Source organism: Rhinoderma darwinii, chromosome 3 (assembly GCF_050947455.1).
Source record: "Rhinoderma darwinii isolate aRhiDar2 chromosome 3, aRhiDar2.hap1, whole genome shotgun sequence".
In the NCBI taxonomy this organism is placed as follows: domain Eukaryota; kingdom Metazoa; phylum Chordata; class Amphibia; order Anura; family Rhinodermatidae; genus Rhinoderma; species Rhinoderma darwinii.
In genome coordinates, this window is record NC_134689.1 from 310,024,743 (window position 1) to 310,043,769 (window position 19,027).

Here is a 19,027-nt window from a genome sequence, read left to right on the forward strand (position 1 = left end):
TATATACTGTTTATATAAAATAAATAATTGAAAGTGAGTGTGTGAATAAAGAGTTAATGAGTGAGTGAATAGTGACTAAAAAGTGAATGATTGAGTAAAAAGAGTGAGTGAATAAAAAGTGAATAAGTGAATTAAGAGTAAATAATTGAGTGAGTGAGTAGTGAATCAGTAAAAACTAAATGACACAGTGAGTAAATGAATAAAAAGGGAATGAGTGAATAAAGAGTGAATGAATGAATGAATGAATGAGTGAGTGAGTGAGTGAGTGAGTGAGTGAGTGAGTGAGTGAGTGAGTGAGTGAATCAGTAAAAAGCAAATGACTGAGTGATTAAATAAAAAGAGAATGAGTGAATAAAGAGTGATATGAGTAAGTGGATAAAGAGTGAATGAAAGAATAAATGAGTGAGTGAGTGAGTGAGTGAGTGAGTGAATTAATAAAAGCTAAACCAATAAATTAAAAGCTGTTCACTGAAGTTGTGTACCTGTAGTATTCAGCAGCATACTTGTACACCATATGGAAGAGAATATCAATTTTAACATATGACTGGAGTTGTGCCATAAACCAACTATGTGCCTTGGAGACAATTAGAACATCTGCCACTGTACTTCTGCTTCTGTAGGTAGCACGTCTTACGATAATATATTTGGCACTGGATGATGGTTTACTATACTGTAATATCAGAAGTTTATCTGTATCATATAACTAGTGACAACCAGGTGACAATTCTTTGAGACACAACAATATTTCAAGGTGGAAAAAATGGCATAAAACATTAATTGATGGTGTACACAGAGAGTTTGCCGAGACAACTGCAGAGGTATAATAGTCAATTTGTAGTTACCAAAAAGCAGTAGTCAATTTTACACGATACTTAAAAAGCTCTTTGAAAGACAAGAAAACGATTAAATTACTGAAGATAGAAATGATGTGACGTATGTCAAGCAATGTACGGCAATTGACGCCGCAGGCATATTTTTTCAAATAATCATCAGCAGCTACCGACAAGGTTTTCACCACTTTTGACAGCAAAAATATTGCAGCATGTAGTGCTATTCTATTCATACTGTAAAAAAAAAATCGACAGAACCCCAATGGACCCCGTTGTGAGTCAATGGGGTTAGTCAGGCGCCACTACTGATTCCGCTGTGAACAGAAGTCATAGCTCAGATGTGAACAGAGCCTTAGAGAGTCACAGCAAGCTTGTCGCTATGAACCTTGTCATTCTAAAAGCAGTAACTTGGAGTAGAATTTATCGTGACAATTGCTCCTTGTTATCAGGACTCACTGTTTTTCTCCCTATGGTCACAGAAGACTAAGGAAATACATGTAATAAGGGGTGGAACCCCGTAGATAGCTTCAAACAAAACTATTTTATGCTGCATGGGGGTAGCATTTAGACAAACTTCTTTTCCTATTTTCCATCACAACTAAATTTGTGATGCAGTGTACTTTATGCAAACAATGTACGTTATTCAAACAATACTGATATATTAAAAAGAAAAGTCTATGTTTCACAAAGAATTGTATTATTGCTTTTACAAACAATAATGTCATTATAAACTGGAGATTATACTTTGTGTTCCTGTACATTTATATAGATGTTTTTTACCTTTGAGCTTTATTTAATACAAATGTACAAATAAGAACTTTTCTTGCTGTGAGGAAACTTTTAGGCAATTTATGGTGTTACGATAACGTCACTGATTGCACAGGATGGAAAAGTGACAATTTGAGGTCATTTCATTTAAAATGCATGAAGCCCATTTGCAATTCCTGAGTTATTGCAGAAGCCTCCAATCTTATCACTTTTTGTTGTTACTTATTTATAAGTTGCCAGCATATGCTGACATGTGGCTCTGTGTCGTGTGTGAGAAATGAGATATGCATCTGCACACATTTTCTTGTTACAATATCCCAAAATAAATTATTGAAGGCCATAGAAAGAGATGGTTGGTATAATCAAATTAACAAATGACTTGTCCATATGAAAAATGTACAAACTTGAATTGGGATGTTTTGAAAAAACACCCTGCAATAATTTAGAAAATATTTAGTCTTGTTCTAACAATCATTAACAAAATGTGATTTGGGCTGTCTAACAAGGCTCTTAAAGGCATTGTCTTACTATAGCAACCCCTACCTATATGCCCTTTTCGGGCATAGTGACATCACAGAGACATGTTATCCTGATCAGAAAGACCCGGCATGCCCATGCTTTACATGAACGACCGACCGTTCATTTGAATTGCCTTGTAATGGTACATTTCTCCCGAACCACCCGCTGCAGGGTAAATGTAGCATTACAAGGCAACCATTTAAATGAATGATTATTTATGTAAAGCAAGGAAATGCTAGGTCTGTCTGAACCGGATAGCTGGACACGAATACCCAGACATGGCTAGAGAAGCAAGACCCACAGAAATCAGCTGATCGCTGCTTCCGATTCATTTTAGAAAAAGGGGTGGTCTTGGTGAGACAACCCCTTCAAAAAGTTGCCAGCTCATGAGGCTTATTGGACAACTTGTCTTAGTGTGGTGGAACCTCCATTTTTGCTCCGCTCCAGCAACCAAGCCATTATGCCCCTTTTTCTACGAATCCTGGCTTACAAATGCATATTTTCCATTCATTGGGGAGATAAATCCTCATTTCCTTTCTCTGATGTAACCACCATACTACATGATAAACTTTATAGAGATATAAATGTCATTGGGCCTGGCGATGACAACCAAAATGAAGACATTGCTTACATTGCTGGCCTACATTTAGAAGACATTTTGGTATTTTTTTCTATTATTATTATTATTATTATCTTTGTAATATTTTTTTTATTACATGGTCTAAAAATCTCTTCATAACTATCCAAAGCTTTCACATATTATTGTAAATTAAGAGAATTTCTTGGAATTTTCAAAGTCTCATGTGCAAACTATAATCAATAAAAGGTATGTCTCCTTTGTAAAATCTCTTTTTGGAATCTGGTCACCCAATCATAAGCTGACCGTAGGGTGTCCAGCTGCTTCGACCCCCAGAAATCAACTGTAATTTGTGGCAGAATCTGGCAGCAAGTGTTCAATTTCCATTGCAGGGGAGATGAAGCAATGTAATGCATGGACATACTGGGTCCTTCACAGTGAGACACCCTCTTTGTAGCCGCTCTCTGCACTGGATTATCGGTGATGGTCCTGAATGTAGGACCCTACTCTATTAAATTACAATTTCATAATAGGGTATATAAAAATATATATATTTTAAAACGAAACAACCACTTTAAGGGGTTAAAATTGTTATTTCCGTAGATACAAATTGAAAATATTGATCTATTCAGGTTATGCCAAAATGATTAAAAACATTTTACATTTAATGTATTTCTTATTATGTATTTTTATATTATATTGTTTAGATTACGTACATTCAATTACTGTCTACATAAAAAAGAAATAGTGGATTGTATAAAGAATATTAAAGCACACTGTTAACTATGAGTTACAGACAAATGATGTTGTCACAGAGATCTATAATGACATAGGCCTCTTCAATATTTCACAAGCACTAGTAAATGTGGCATATGTTATTGTGTATGTTCTGTGTATTTATGTATGTATTAGCAATAAGGACGTTTTCCCGCACTGTCTGATTCGAGATAAGTGTTTTCTTTTGCCATACATCAAGACCTTGAATGCCAATGCATTTAATTAATGTGGCTCTTTCTTCCATTTCCAGCAGGAATGCTCATCTGTAGTCCTGGCATTATCACTCCTACCGAGCAGCACAAAAATCAGACACCTCCCGATCATGTCTAAGCAGCATCTGGCCGGGTAAGCAAGCTCAGCCATCCATTGTTGCTTCATGACCTGTCATTTTTCCTACGACTATAACACAGATATCGATTTTCCTTCTTCAAAATGTATATAGGTCTCTCTGTGAGAGTCAATAACTAGTGTGTATAAATTAAGACAACACAAGAGACATATAGTGATGGGAAACAAGTGACAAATGGCTCTTACAAGCTGTATGTTGACATCCCACCTGCGTAGCTTTGGGATTTGTATTTTATGTTCCATTTCAAGAAAACCTCTTTACAATTGCTCCTATCTAACATGGTAAGTTCCCACTTTAACCCTAAGGGTATGTTCACACGTTTAGCAAAAAACATCTGAAAATACGGAGCTGTTTTAAAGGGAAAACAGCTCCTGATTTTCAGACGTTTTTTTAAGCCACTCGCGATCTTCGCTGCGTTTTCGCTGCGTTTTTTACGGCTGTTTTTTTAGCTGTTTTCAATAGAGTCCATGAAAAACGGCTCCAAAAATGTCCCAAGAAGTGACTCGCACTTCTATTCGCAGCCGTTTTTTTACGCGGCCGTTTTTCAAAACGGCCGCGTAAAAAAACGGCCCTTTGGAACAGAACGCCGTTTTTCCCATTGCAATCAATGGGCAGATGCTTGGAGGTGTTCTGCTTCCGATTTTTCAGCCGTTTTTCGGCCATTTACGCCCCGAAAAACGGCCGAAAATAGCCTGTGTGAACATATCCTTACATGCACATCATTGTTTTTCCCTGAAATGTAAACCATATTTCTTGTTAGTTCATCTTACTAGAAATGTAAACCATTTCACTTACTGATATTACTGTTTGATCAAACCCATCATATTCTTTTGCCAACCCGGCGCAGATTCAATGTAAACTATGGGCACAGAAGCATGAAAGGCAGAGGTGTAGCTCAAAGCTTCTGAGCCCCAGTGCAAAATCTGTAACAGGGCACCCACTTACCATGTGCCATTTATAGTACTTATATTATTATCAGGTAGAGGGTTCTTTGGGCCCCCTCAGGCACCAGGGTCCGGGTGCATTTTCTACCTCTGCACCCCAATAGCTACACCCCTGATAAAAGGTCATGCAACCAGCCGTGCAAATAATTGATTTCACCTATAATCATTAACAATAAATAAATTTTTATTTATGTAAATGTGGATTTCACTTTCTATGTTCTGAGGTGGAAGACCCCCCACTAAACTTAAGATAAGGGCTATAGGGCAAATTGTATTGCTATAATAATGTTGGACATGATGCCATACGACCATGGAAACTGCTTTGTATTACACTCATTTACATCTTTGACTATGATCCACTGTTAAATGCAATATCGCCATGTATCAATACAGCTACAGTCAAGGATCACTATGTACAGATTGTGCCATAAAGCACACTCTAGGCATAGCAGTTTTTCCATAAATAATGCCCCTGTTTGTCTCTGCAGTTGTGAGCCCAAAGCTTGTGCTATATCCCTATAGTATGTACTTAGTGATCAATGGCTACACAGTAACTTTGCCCGTGGAAGCAATTTTAATACATTGCATTCAACTGTGGACCAGAGTCTAACAACATCCAACAACATAACGTGCAATTTTATGTGAACTAAATGCTGCAGTAAATCCGTTTTGCCATAATACACATAAGCAGTCATAATGATCTGTTTTGCTAACATTCCATTATACTTCAAAATCTTTGACATCAATTGTATATATACGTTAAACAAATGTTTTCCGAGTGCGGTGCTGTTCATTCTTTTGACACAGTGTTATACTGCAAATGTGCTTGTACTATAACTACAGTATACTTTTCCTTTAAAAAAAAAAAAGGGATTGTGAAGAAAAGCTTTAAAGAACAATTTAGACTAATTTTCTTGCAGCCATGCAAGCTGTTAGGACTGAAAAGCATAGAAAATATGGGGTAACAAAAAGTAATGAAATTAGATTAAAAAAACACACCAATAAACAAATCATCTTGCAAAAATAGCGTTTGAGAAAAGCAGTGTATATCTTAAATAACAGCATCACCATGTGGTGAAAGATGGAATAAAGCCTTGTGTCACTGCGTTCTGTACTCTGTTGTTATGTAGATCACTTACTCTATATATTGCTGTGTGTAATAGAAATACATTCTCAGGGATATCTTGATTGTCAGCAGTAGTGACAGAGCCTGGTGAAAGTTAGAGGACCTAAGAATTTCAAGAGCCACTTGCTGAAGAGTCATTAAATTCACAACAAAATAGTTTAAAATGAAAATGTTGTTTTTGAGTTGTTCTTACTTATAATAATGTCATAATAGCCACTGAAAGATGTAGGTATTTAAAAAAACAAAAAACTTAAAAAAACAAGTACCTTTGGGTAGAGTAATCCTTTAATTCTAACAGCCTGTAAATCTAAGACATATTAAGGATAAGATAGCTTTCACTCGGCATAAACCATTTTTCTATAAGAATCTTTACGGAATATCAAGAAAGTCTTCTTTCCTTTAACCCCTTAATGACCAGCCAATTTGAAACCTTAATGACCAAGCAATTTTTTGCGTTTTTCCATCGTCGCATTCCAAGAGCTATAACTTTTTTATTTTTGCGTCGACATAGTTGTATAAGGTCTTGTTTTTTGCAGGACAATTTGTATTTTTTAATAGCACCCTTTTGGGGTAAATATCATTTATTGATTAACTTCTTTTAACTGTTTTGGGGGGGGGGGGTAATTGAAAAAAAACATAAATTTCGCCACACTTTTTTTGCATCTTAGATTTACGCCGTTTACTGTGTAATATAAATAACATAATACTTTTATTCAGTGGGTCATTACGATTGTGGCGATACCAAATTTATATAGATTTTGTATCTTTTACACGGCAAAAACACTTTTTTTTTAAATTATTTGTTTTTGTGTCGCCATGTTTCAAGAGCCATAATTGTTTCATTTTTATGCCGATGCAGTTGTAAGAGGGCTTGTTTTTAGCGGGACGACTTCTAATTTTTATTCGTATCATTTTGGAGTACATGTGACCTTTTGATTACTTTTTATCAAAGTGTTTTTTGTTTTATTTTTCACAGCGTTCACCATACGGGTTAAATAACATAATCGCTTAATAGGTGGGGTCCTTACGGACGAGGTGATATCAAATATGTGTAATGTTTTCATTTTTTTTTTTTTTTTTTTTCATATTAAAGTATTTTATAAGGGAAAAAATTGGTTTTTCTTTTTTTTTATTTGGGATTTTTATTTGGGACTTTTATTTATTTATTATTAACTTTATTAAACTTTTTGATAACTTTATTTAGTCCCACTGGGGGACTTCACTATGCAATCTCCTGTTCGCTTTTATAATACGCTGCAATACTTCTGTATTGCAGAGTATTATTGCCTGTCAGTGTAAAACTGACAGGCACCTGCTAGGTCATGCCTCAGGCATGGCTTAGCAGGGATTTACCACAGGCAAACCTGGGGGCCTTTGTTAGGCCCCTGGCTGCCGTAGAAGCCATTGGCACCCTGCGATTGCCATTGCAGGGTGCCGATGGGGTGAGAGAGGGAGCACCCTCCCTCCAAAACCACTTGGATGCGGCACTCGCTATTGAGTGCCGCATCTAAGAGGTTAAATGGGCGAGATCGATGTTGAAATTGATCCCACCCAATAGTGCAGGTGTCTGGCTGTCTTTAGACAGCCCGACACCCGCTTTAGCCTGCACAGGACACCTGTCAGAGCGCCGTGAAAAGGCGGCGCTCTAGCATAAGTACCCTTAATGGTCACCGTGAAAAGGCGTATTGGCGGTCGTTAAGGGTTTAAAGAGGACCTGACATGTTGGTTTTAGTAAATAATTGTATTGCCCATAAAAATTTAAATTCTGGAGCATCTATTCTTAGAACTCTGCATTGTACCATTCCTCTGTTATTCCTCCAACTATTTTATGTTTAATTGACTAGTGGGTGAAACCAGTTGGGGGTGTGTCCCTACACAGTATCACACTGTCCAATCAGTGCACACAGTTTCAGTCTGTGTAGGGACACGCCCCTTTGAAAAGGGGAAAGGTAACACCCAGTTGTCAATGTATTCATACATTTCTAGTAGGAATAAAAGAGGAACAACATAATGCAAAGGTCTAAAAAAGATGCTCCAGAATTGTGATTTTATGGGGAATACAAGTATTCACTAAAACAGACATGTCAGGAGAGCTGATAGTACCGCTTTAACTTCACCAGAACGTCAGTAACTGGACAGCTGCCCATCAAGATATGTATAAGGCTTATCCCGAAATTAAACCTGTAACATTATAATGCTTCTCCACTCCTCAGAAAGGGAGAGGGAGTAAGGTGAAGTAAGGTGTCTTTGAACGTGTTCAACTTGTTTGATTCTATGTCTATTGAATGTAAACCTTTATTTTTACTGGAAAAGGAAAAATAAATCTCCTTAAAGTCTACCTTCAGTTATCCGCTTAAAAGTCTAGAATACTCTAGAGTACTCTGTGCTCTTTATCAGCTGTATTCTCTATCAAGCTGCAGACTTCATTTATTTCAATATGGGGCAAAGTACTGTAGGAGGAGACTGCTGATAAAATAACTTGAATATCATACCCAAACTGGGATTTGCAAGCTTTCTGTGTGTCTATAGAGGCAACTTGCTAAATATTGCACCTGAGTGGCCCCTCTCAAACCCTGGGCCCCATAGCAGCTGCTATGGCTCCTACAGCTATGTTTACACCCATACACAGCCACATTGACTTGAATGAAACTGTGCTGCAGTTCCCTGCACAACGACACTTTCAGGATCCTGACAGTCGGACCCCCACCGGTTAGAAAGTGATGGCCTATCCTAGCAAAATGCCATCATTTGCTGTGATGGGAATGACCCTTCAAGCATTTTTTTCTCATTATCAACCTTATTTGACTATAAATAATAATAATAATAAAAACAAGAATTCAAGCCAAAACTGATCATTCCATTTCCTCTAAAAACCAACTGAAGGGGATATGGTTGACTTATGTGAAATTCTAAGAAGTTTTTAAGATTTCAACTATTTATTTTCCCGTTTTCTTAGCTCCGAGGGACCATTGCTGCTGGCATAAGTAAGTGACCTTAGCTTTGTGTTTATCTTCCGATAAATGTTTGGAGAGCCATTTAGAAACCGGTTGTTGTAAAAGTCTCCTTTATAGATTTTCTGTCAGACAAATATGTCCTTTCAGAAGCCAAATCAAGAATCCATTTGGTTAGTAATGTTCATCATTTCTAAGGACTTATGGAAAGAAACGCTTTATCTTCTAAAACAACACTTCTTTTTAAATGGTCCTTCACTGTAAAAAATGAAATTATGATGAGCTCCTGATATCGGCTAAATAGGGTGAATAGATAAAAGCAACATGTGAATGAATGATGACCTAACTTCTATTTTAATGGCAGGACCTAGATAATAATAAAGTACATTGAATAATGGACTGCATTCATTCTCATGGCAAAAAATTCATCATTCGGGGATATTTTCATTACAAAGTAATTTGGAGATTAGTACATTCACAATAAATGCTGCAGATATTTGCATTAACCTTTTCTTCTCAGGCCTGTTTTTTATTATTTACAAGGATTTTCCACTAATAATAGACCTGTGGAAATGATGATATACTATAGTCTGTTTCATGGTCTCTAATGTAAAACTATGTCGTTACACAGGGTTTTATAGAGTAGTAACTGTAAACTATGTTATATTCTCACTTTCATTCATTTAGGAAAGATTTGTGTTCATGTCTACAGTACTATAACTGACAAGCAATAGCCTCTAAAGCATACATCTTAATGATTTCCTTATAAAAAAAATGATCAATTATTGTTTGTCCCAAAACAATAGGTATGACACCTCGGTCAGTGGTCATCAAAAATGGGGCACTCCACCATGTTAGTAAAATACTGTATATTAGGGCATAATACCAGCTCACCATATCTGTATAATGGTTGAAACTGATACAAGCTTCGTCCTGCTAATACACACAATACTGACTCTGATGTAACGCTAATCCAAAAACCCTAAGGAAAGCAGAGTAGCCACCCAAAAAAGGATGACCTACTCAGGATCCTCCTACAGTACCCTAATACACCCTATCTTTCAAAGAAAACATAAAATAGGTTGTTTGATGTATTTAAGAGAGGTAGTGGCAAGTGCCCACCTAATAGTTATTCACCTATGCAATAATGAGAATACATTTCTTAAAATGAATAAATAAAGGGACATTATGTAACCCACAACTACCAATGCATTTAGTGAGGAGTATCCATGATATGGAGCATGCAGCACTATGCTCGGTGTCACACACAACTCATGTACACGACGCGGGAAACTAAACCACTGCCAACGACCTGGAGCCACATGTTTAATCAACTTTATGCTCATTAGTGGACCATGGTGGGCCACTGACCAAGGTGTAATGCCTATTGTTTTGTGACAAACAATTTGTCATTTGTTATGAGAAGGTTATGATTCACAGGTTTTTGCTCGTCAGTAAGTGTTGTTGTTCTTTGCAAACCTATTTTATCATTGTCTCCGTGATATTTTCATGTCTACACTGCAGGCTGTGGAAGGTACTGATTTTCCTTACTCAAATGCAGCTGGTAGGGTCTTTAGGGCAAAGCCCCTTTCGAAGAAGTATGCAAAATAACCCTCCTTCAGAAAGCTGTCTCTCTAGTGCTACGTAAAGGTGGCAACCCAGTAAGTCAACGACCAGCCTCATAGGAAGCCTAAAGACATGATTTGGGTCAGTTTGGTTTATAATCCGAGTTATGTTTTATAGCTCTTTAAAGGCTCGGACATTGCCTTACAATGTAGCCACCTATAGGGTCAACAAGAGAGATCGTTTTCTTCCTTCTGGAGGAGTTATTTTCCATGCAAAAAAGTGAAAGGGATAGTCAGGAAGAACATTTGCCAAAAATAAATACTTTGATAACTACTTCTACTTTCTGATGGGAAGCCTGTCTGAAGTGTAGATTTTAGTCAAGCCTTCTTATGGAATGTACTTTCTTCTTGGCGTTTTTTTGCCCTCCAGAGAACGTTTTATATACTTTTCTATCATCCAATGATCTATTTAATAATCTGGAACCTATTAGGCCTTGTGCACAAGACTATATTATGTTTCCATTGAAGTTCCAAATTGGACAAAGCCATAATGCAGCAATAATGGTATCCTGATGAGGTTTACGTGTGAGATGTTTTTGCGGAGGTGTCTTTGTAAGCACAAATCATGTCATGCTGCATCAGATGCCATAGGGGTGCTTATTTTTCCATTCAAGTCCATAGACACTGAAGAATTAGATCTGTGTAAATACCTTCATATGGGTACCATTGAGTACTTGCTGGCAAAGATAATTAGTTTTAAAGCAGAAAATACACTGGAATTGACAAGGTACCTGTACAGAACACCCTATGGAACTTATACTAAAGTACATGGATGCCACACAGATACATATGATCATAAATACTGTACTATATTGAAGTGTTGTTTGCACTGAATTTTCATACAGTTGCATTCATGAGACCTGAGGTTCAGTTAGTGGCGGTTTATTTAAATATTATTGTATATCAGAGCCTCTAAGGAGATAGACAACATATATTTTGGAGTTATGAAGTTTTGTCATGTGACCTATGGTTCAATACAGTATATTGAAACAATGGTTTGTTTTCTTATCAATGCTGCCACTGTAATACTTTAAAGGGGTTGTCCACTCTAGCAGATCCCTTTTTGTAACAAGGGTCCTACAATGATAAGCTGATCACAGGGTCCCTTGCCTCTAGGACCTCTTGTGGTCAGCTGTAATCTGTGGTGGAACCTTAAAGCAAGTGCTTAATTTCCCTGTAGTGCCCCCACTGCATTACAATATTCTCATTTAAATCCATGGACTGTCCGTCTAACACATGGACATTCGGATTTCTTCAAAGACTCTCTTTGTATATGTTGTCTGGTCTGGCTAAGAGATGAAATTCCTGAATTAGGGACCCCTCTCTATTAAGTCAGAATTACCTAAAAAGGTATTTGAAAATGGATTATCTAAACCAGACATTCCCATTACCTCTTTTCATAGTATTAGTATTGCAGTTTGTAAGGCTGAATAATACTAAAATCCATCCAGTTCAGCCATTTATTCTAGAATGTCAATCTAGAGGAAGGCAAAAAACCCCATGAGGCAGCAGTCAATTTTCCTCATCTTAGTGAAAAATTCCTTCCTGACTCCAATATTGCAATTAGAATAAAAGATCAACGATCCATCTACAGAAATCTAGTCAACATAACTTGTAATATTATTATACTCAAAAAAGGCATCCAGGCCCCTTTTGAACTTTTTCAGTAAATCACTTGCTCTTTTAGACAGTTGCCTAGTCTCACTGCTCTTACAGTAAAGAATCCCCTTCTAAGTTTGTGTAGAAACTTTCTTTCCTCTATACGTAGAGGATGCCCCCTTGTTAAAATTTCACTCCTGGGTATAAATAGATCATGAGAGAGATCTCTAAATTGACCTTTGATATATTTATACATATATAAGGTCACCTCTCAGCCCTCTATTTTCTAAACTAAATGATCTTAATTTTAAAAAATCTTTCTGGGTACTGTAGTCTACCCATTCCATTTATTACTTTATTTGCCCGCCTTTGAACCCGCTCAAGCTCAACTATGTCTATCTTGTCCACTGGTGTCAAAATCAATACACAATATTCCATGTGCAGCCTTATTAGAGATTTATAAAGTGATAGAGCTATGTTTTTGTCATGTGCATCTTTTCCCCTTTTGATGCACCCAATGATATTATTTGTCTTGGCAGCAGCTGCCTGACACTAGTTGCTACAATTAAGTTTACTGACAACTAATGTCTGTTTTACCCAGTATTTTTCCATTTAGTATGTATTGGTGACATGTATTTTCCTTTCTTAAGTGCATAACCTTACGATTATCAGTAACCTAATTTGTTACTTCTTGGCGTGAGCGTCGGCAGTGTATAAGGCTTCCAGGTTCCACAATGATCCCCAGTTCCACCAATTTTGCATTATCCCTTTATTTCCTCCTCCACCCCAATTTATTCCTTCCCCTGACCTGTTAATTGGCCTAGTTTCTGCCCTATTCCAGCCCCCAGTTCTTGCGGTCAGCGCATCTGTTCAATGGCTCCAGGGCTGCTACTGCGCATGCCCTCGAGTCGTCCATGGAGCGACAGAGGTGGCTGGGCTAGGAGCTAATGTGCATGCAGCAGGAAGCGCGCTTTTGAGGCCCCAGACATTCTGTACATAGGAGGCTTTGATAAAAATGGTGCAAATGCGACCACGGCTGCAGGATCTCTAGGAAACAAGCAACAAAGAGGGATACCCAGGAAGCTAATTATATAATATCAGAAGATGGGTACAATATGAAAAAATAAAGGTATTTAGTAAAATTCTGATATTTAGTTTAGCTATCATTTGAGGCTGGATGAATGAGATGGGAATATCCATTTAAGGACATTATATAAATATTTAGATCCTTAATATCTATTATTTTTGTGTGCACTAATGGCTTTTAATGTAAATGAAGCCAACCTTGAATGCAGGAGAGAGTTTTTTTTACTTATGCTCATCAATAAACAAGAAAATATGTTTTCATCCATCAAGTGCAGGGGTAGAAGATAAAATCAATAAGTTCTAGATGAAAAGGGAGCCTAAATAGAGACATTAAAGGAATGATTGTACTTATGGGAAAAGGTCTGTACATTTATAGACTGACAAAAATAAAATCATTATAGTGGTCCCCACATGAAAAGTAGTCAATTACAAATGAAAGTGAGACTGTTTTAAAAAATATTGCAATAAGGGAGTCATAGATGTCATAGTTTAAAGTAAAAAATACACCAACTGTGCTTAGTAAATATGTTCATTTGCAGCATTTGGTGAACAGTGCAACTTGTCTTCTCTTTAAATGCTAAGATAGATCATCATACTATTAAAAGAACTACATTATCTGATATTCTTTTTTTACAGTGCTGCAGCGATGAGGTGCCCGAATACCCACATGATTGCTGCCGCCAACCACTGGCCTCATTGTCCAGTCATTGGCTGCAGCGATCACATGGATATATGAGCCCGTCATCGCTGCAGCACTGTAAACAAAGAACCGCAGGAAGAACCAGAGGAATTTATCAGGTGAGTAAGAGGTTTTTTATTGTTTTATATAATTTTTCACCCTTAGCCAGATTTTTCAGATATCTGAAAACTCCTTTAACCCCTTCACAACAGCCATACAGCTATATACGTTCCAACTGCTGATGCCCTGTGCTGTTGTCACGTATGTAAATGTTGGCAGCCAGGTAACAGGGTTTAATGAGTGCAGTGCTGCTTCAGTGTAAGCAGCGCTGCACTTTCTTGTCTGCCAGGGCTTTGAGATGCCCAGAATACACACCCCCTGTAGATAGCACCACACACAACCCCCCTATAGATAGTGCAAACCCGCCTGTAGATAGCGCCACCTTAGTTCCCTCTAGGAACTAGATCCTGGTCAGAGTGCACTCTGGCAGGGGATTCCGCTCCTAGAGGGAGCACTTGATGTCTCCCCATCCCCCTATAGATAGCACCCCCCTGTAGATAGTGCCACCACCTGCAGATAGCGCCACCCCTCCTGTAGCTAGTCCCCCCCTGTAGATAGCACCATCCCCTTACTATCCCCTCTCCTGTAAATAGCGCCACCTAAGCTCCCTTTAGGACTGGAATCAGCGGAGTTAGAGTTCTCTGGCCGTGGATTCTGCTCTGAAAGGGAGCCCCCGACGTCTCTCCATCCCACCTGTAGATAGCACCATCCCCCTGTAGATAGTGCCACCCCCTGCAGATAGCGCCACCCTCCTGTAGCTAGCACCCCCCATATATGGATAGTGATGTTAGGGGCTCACTCTAGGAGCAGAATCCCTGGCCAGAGCGTTCTCAACATGGATTATGCTCCTAGAGGGAGCTTAGGTGGCGCTATCTACAGGGGGAGAATGATGCTATCTACAGGGGGTGGTGCTATCTACAGGGGGAATGGTTCTATTTACAGTGGTGGTTGGGCTATTTACAGGAGTGGTGGCACTAGCTACAGGGGGTGTGGCACTATCTACATGGGCACTATATGGACACTACCTAGAGGGGACCCTGACGCTATCTAAATGAGGACTGTCTGTGGCACTATGTGGGCATTATCTACAGTGGGAACTGTGGCACTATGTGGGCACTATATAAAGTGTGAACTGTGGCACTATATGGGCACTGTGGCAGTATCTACAGTGGGCACTGTGGCACTATCTACAGGGGTATTGCGGCATTATCTACAGATGTAGCCATCTTTAAATTGACTCTGATAACTTGCTGCAGCGTGATATCACACAACAAAACCCATTGAAAAGTCATTGAAAAAGTCAAGATCAGCGATCTAGCCACTTTTCATTTAATGCGTTATAAGTCAAGGTAAAGACGGCTACATCTGCACATGGGCACTGTGGTGTTTTCAGGGGTTTGGACAAGAAAACCCTAACAAATAAAATGGATTCAAATTTTGAGACACATTGATGCAAAAAAGTCATGGAAAACTGACAGTTCATCCATTTTTAACTGCCTTTTTTTCACGTCGTGTGAATATAGCCGTATAATAGCCGTATAATCATTTCCGCTATTGATTCTGATTTAGTCTCTGAAATTGCGGCTGATCAAGGTTCAGCTCCCGGGAACCTTCCTGAGAACAAGCTGTTTGTTCCCCTGCAATTCCGGCTAATGGTACTTAGGGAAAATCATGACTCTGCACTATCTGGCCATCCAGGCATCCTGGGTACCAAGCACCTCATTGCCAGAAACTATTGGTGGCCTGGGTTGCCTAAAGACGTTAAGGCCTACGTCGCCGCTTGTGATGTTTGTGCTAGGTCCAAGACTCCCAGGTCCCGACCAGCGGGCTTACTATGTTCTTTGCCCATTCCCCAGAGACCTTGGACCCATATCTCCATGGATTTTATCACCGATTTGCCTCCATCTCAAGGCAAGTCGGTGGTGTGGGTTGTAGTAGACCGCTTCAGTAAGATGTGCCACTTTGTGCCCCTCAAAAAACTACCCAATGCTAAGACATTAGCTACCTTGTTTGTCAAACACATCCTGCGTCTCCATGGGGTCCCTGTCAATATTGTTTCTGATAGAGGGGTACAATTTGTTTCATTGTTTCACTCCAGATAAATAGAACATAATAATACAATAATAATATTGATTCCGCAACAAGCTGCTTAGGAAAAAAATATAAGAATTCAGGATGGATAAGTCTTAACATCCATATAGAGCCACACAACATAACATATTAAATGTACTTTCACGGAAAATAATAACCTCATCACCAAATCTGGACATTTTCTATCATTTGTACAGGTCTATCTAGGGGCCCGAATATTGAAACTTTAAACTGCTTTTTTTCTCTCTAAGCCATCTTGGCAATACATTTTATCGGTTTGTATATCCATACAACTATTATATATAAAGAACACTATGACTAATACTTTTACATTGACAATCTAACTGGCACTATGCTATGAGCACTATGACCTGGACTATACTATGTGCAATGATATAGTTGTTCCCATTATTTAAAGGGCTGACAAGTCATAATAAATTAATGGCCTTTCCTCAGGATAGGCCATCAGTATCTGATCGGTGGTGATTTGACTCTTGGTAGCCCCGCCGACCAGCTATTTTGAAGGGACCGCAGTGAGAACGCTGCTTTATCTACATTCCTTGTCTGCTCGTAGTGTAAATCGCCGACACACTTTTAGCGGTGCTTCACAGTATTACAGCCTTCTGCCATTGAAGTGATTGGGAGAAAGCTGTAATATTGTGAACCGCCTCTACAAGTGTGTCGGCGATTTACAGTCCGATCAGATAAGGAATAAAAGGGAAGCTCGCATGAGCCCCTATAAAACAGCTGATTGGCGGGGGTGCCAGGAGTCAGATCCTCACCAATCAGATGTTGATGGCTTATTGTAAGGATGGGCCATCAATTTCTTATGACTGGACAACCCCTTTGCTGTTTTATTTGAGCAATGCATGTCACTATTATGCGGGTACTGTATGATGATAGTATTTGTGCATTAAATGCATGCATTATTTGCATTACTGCTCAGCACTATATTATTGGGGCACATATGCTGATATTATGTCATTCTTGTACTGTGGCATTAAATTGGCATGGTACGACACTATACTTTATTATGTGGGTATAAGATGGACATTTTATTTTTGCATTCTATAAAGAAATGTTCGCACGTGGCAGATTTGATGCAGAAGTTTCTGCAACTGTCCAATTCATCTGAATGGGATTTGCAGAAATCCATGCACATGGAGCAGAAACAACCCCATTAAGATGTATGGAAATTATTTTCAGTCACAAACATTTCTGCAACAAATCTATTGTGTGTGAATGTAGCCTAACAAGGGAATGATACTTGCACGTTACATTTGTGTCTCCCTTTACATTGCTCTAAGTGTAGTCATATTCACTGGAGGACCCGAAGACACCAGGTGTTATTTGCGAGACTGAGATATAAATCCAAAACTCAATTCATCAAATGTAGTCTGTGAGATTATATTAAGGAAATAGGAATTATAATGAAAAAAAAAACATTGCCTTATAACAGCAGTTCACTTATGTTCCAGATTTTGGGCACCCTCAGGCATACCCTCAGGCAAAAGCTGCCCTGAAAGTGGAGTTTCATTTAAAAGGTGTGATAAGGAGCATTATCTGATTGAAAAATCGTATTTTTGCTCCAGTCATGGATCGATGCTTCTTCTATTATTGTTAAAGAAAATGAGATCTTACAGAAACCGATGAAATCTTAGTTTTAGTTGGGGGGTGGGGGGTTAACAAGGGAGGGGATAAGATAAGTGCATGGAATAGATTTTCTTTTCCATTATGGATACACAATGATCTCCTTGCTTGTGCTTTTCAAATTATCAGTTTTAAAGGGCTTGTGCGATAAATGCCCCCAGGTCAGCCATTTGGTACTTTGATTAAGCCTTACCAGAGGCAGAGCTTAATAGGAGCCGGTAGAAATCACAATACACTGCAATACAGCATTGCAGTGTACTGTACCAGTGATCTAACGATAGCTTGTTCAAGTCCCCTAGGGGAACGAAAAAAAATTCCAAAAAATAGTTAAATGATGTTTTTAATAATGTACAAAAAAAAATGAAAAGATCAAAATACTTTCGTTTTCCCCTAAAGTAATGTAAAAAAATAAAATAAACATAATTGGTGCTGCTGCATCCGCAAAAGACTATACGATATAATGTTATTTACCTCGCAGGGTGTACGCTGAAAAAAAAAAATAACGCCAGAATTGTTATTTTTTGGTCACCTTAGCTTTAAAAAAAAATGGAAAAAAAGTGACCAAAAAGACGTATGTACCCAAAAATAGTACCAATAAAAGCTACAGCTCGCCTCGCAAAACGCAAGCCCTAAAACCACTTCATCAACAAAAAACAAAAAAGTCATATTTCTTAAGATATGGTGCCATTTTTTAATAAATTGTCTTTTATTAAAGTAGTAAATCATAAAAAAAAAACTATAGAGTTGTGGTATAAGTCATCGTATTGACCTGCAGAATAAAGTTAGCATGTCGTTTTTACTGCATGTTGAACGCCGTAAAAATGAAACCCAAAAAACAATGGAAGAATCTCAGTTGTTTTCTATTCCACTCTACAAAGATTTAATTTTCTGTTTTCCAGTACATTATATGGTGCAATAAATGGGGCCATTAAAAACTACAACTTGTCCTGCAAATGGTAAGCCCTCATATGACTTATAAATATTTGCATTGTAAGTAATCACTATTCTTTTTCAATCGTGGTCTTACTGGCCAGTTTAGGCCTTTGTCTAGAAAAAAACAATCCTGCAACCAGGAGATAACTGTGGAGGCTAATGTAGTCACCCATAATTGACATAGTTGTGTCAATAGTAACAATGATGTGCTATAAAAAAAACAAAACAGTATTTTTTTTAAGGAATAAAAGGAACAGGAGGGGACGAGACTTTATCTTCCTGACATAGTTTGTCTTTAATTTATTATGCTGCAATATAAAATATTAATGATGGTATTTAAAGAAGTTGCTGCATGAAGACAACCCCCGTCCATATGCCTGAATGGGGCCTGAATGGGGCATATGAATGTCATAGAGTTGGGTTCTATGAGCCTGTACTCAGAGACGCTCTGTTAGGCCGGGTT

At 38.3% G+C, this 19,027-nt stretch overlaps 1 protein-coding gene across 1 annotated transcript in view; it reads right to left on the reverse strand.

Annotated features, from left to right (window-relative positions):
- The window catches only part of AGBL1 (AGBL carboxypeptidase 1), a 560,672-nt gene that overhangs the window by 519,240 nt on the left and 22,405 nt on the right, over positions 1-19,027 (reverse strand). The gene's annotated exons all lie outside the window — the stretch shown is intronic.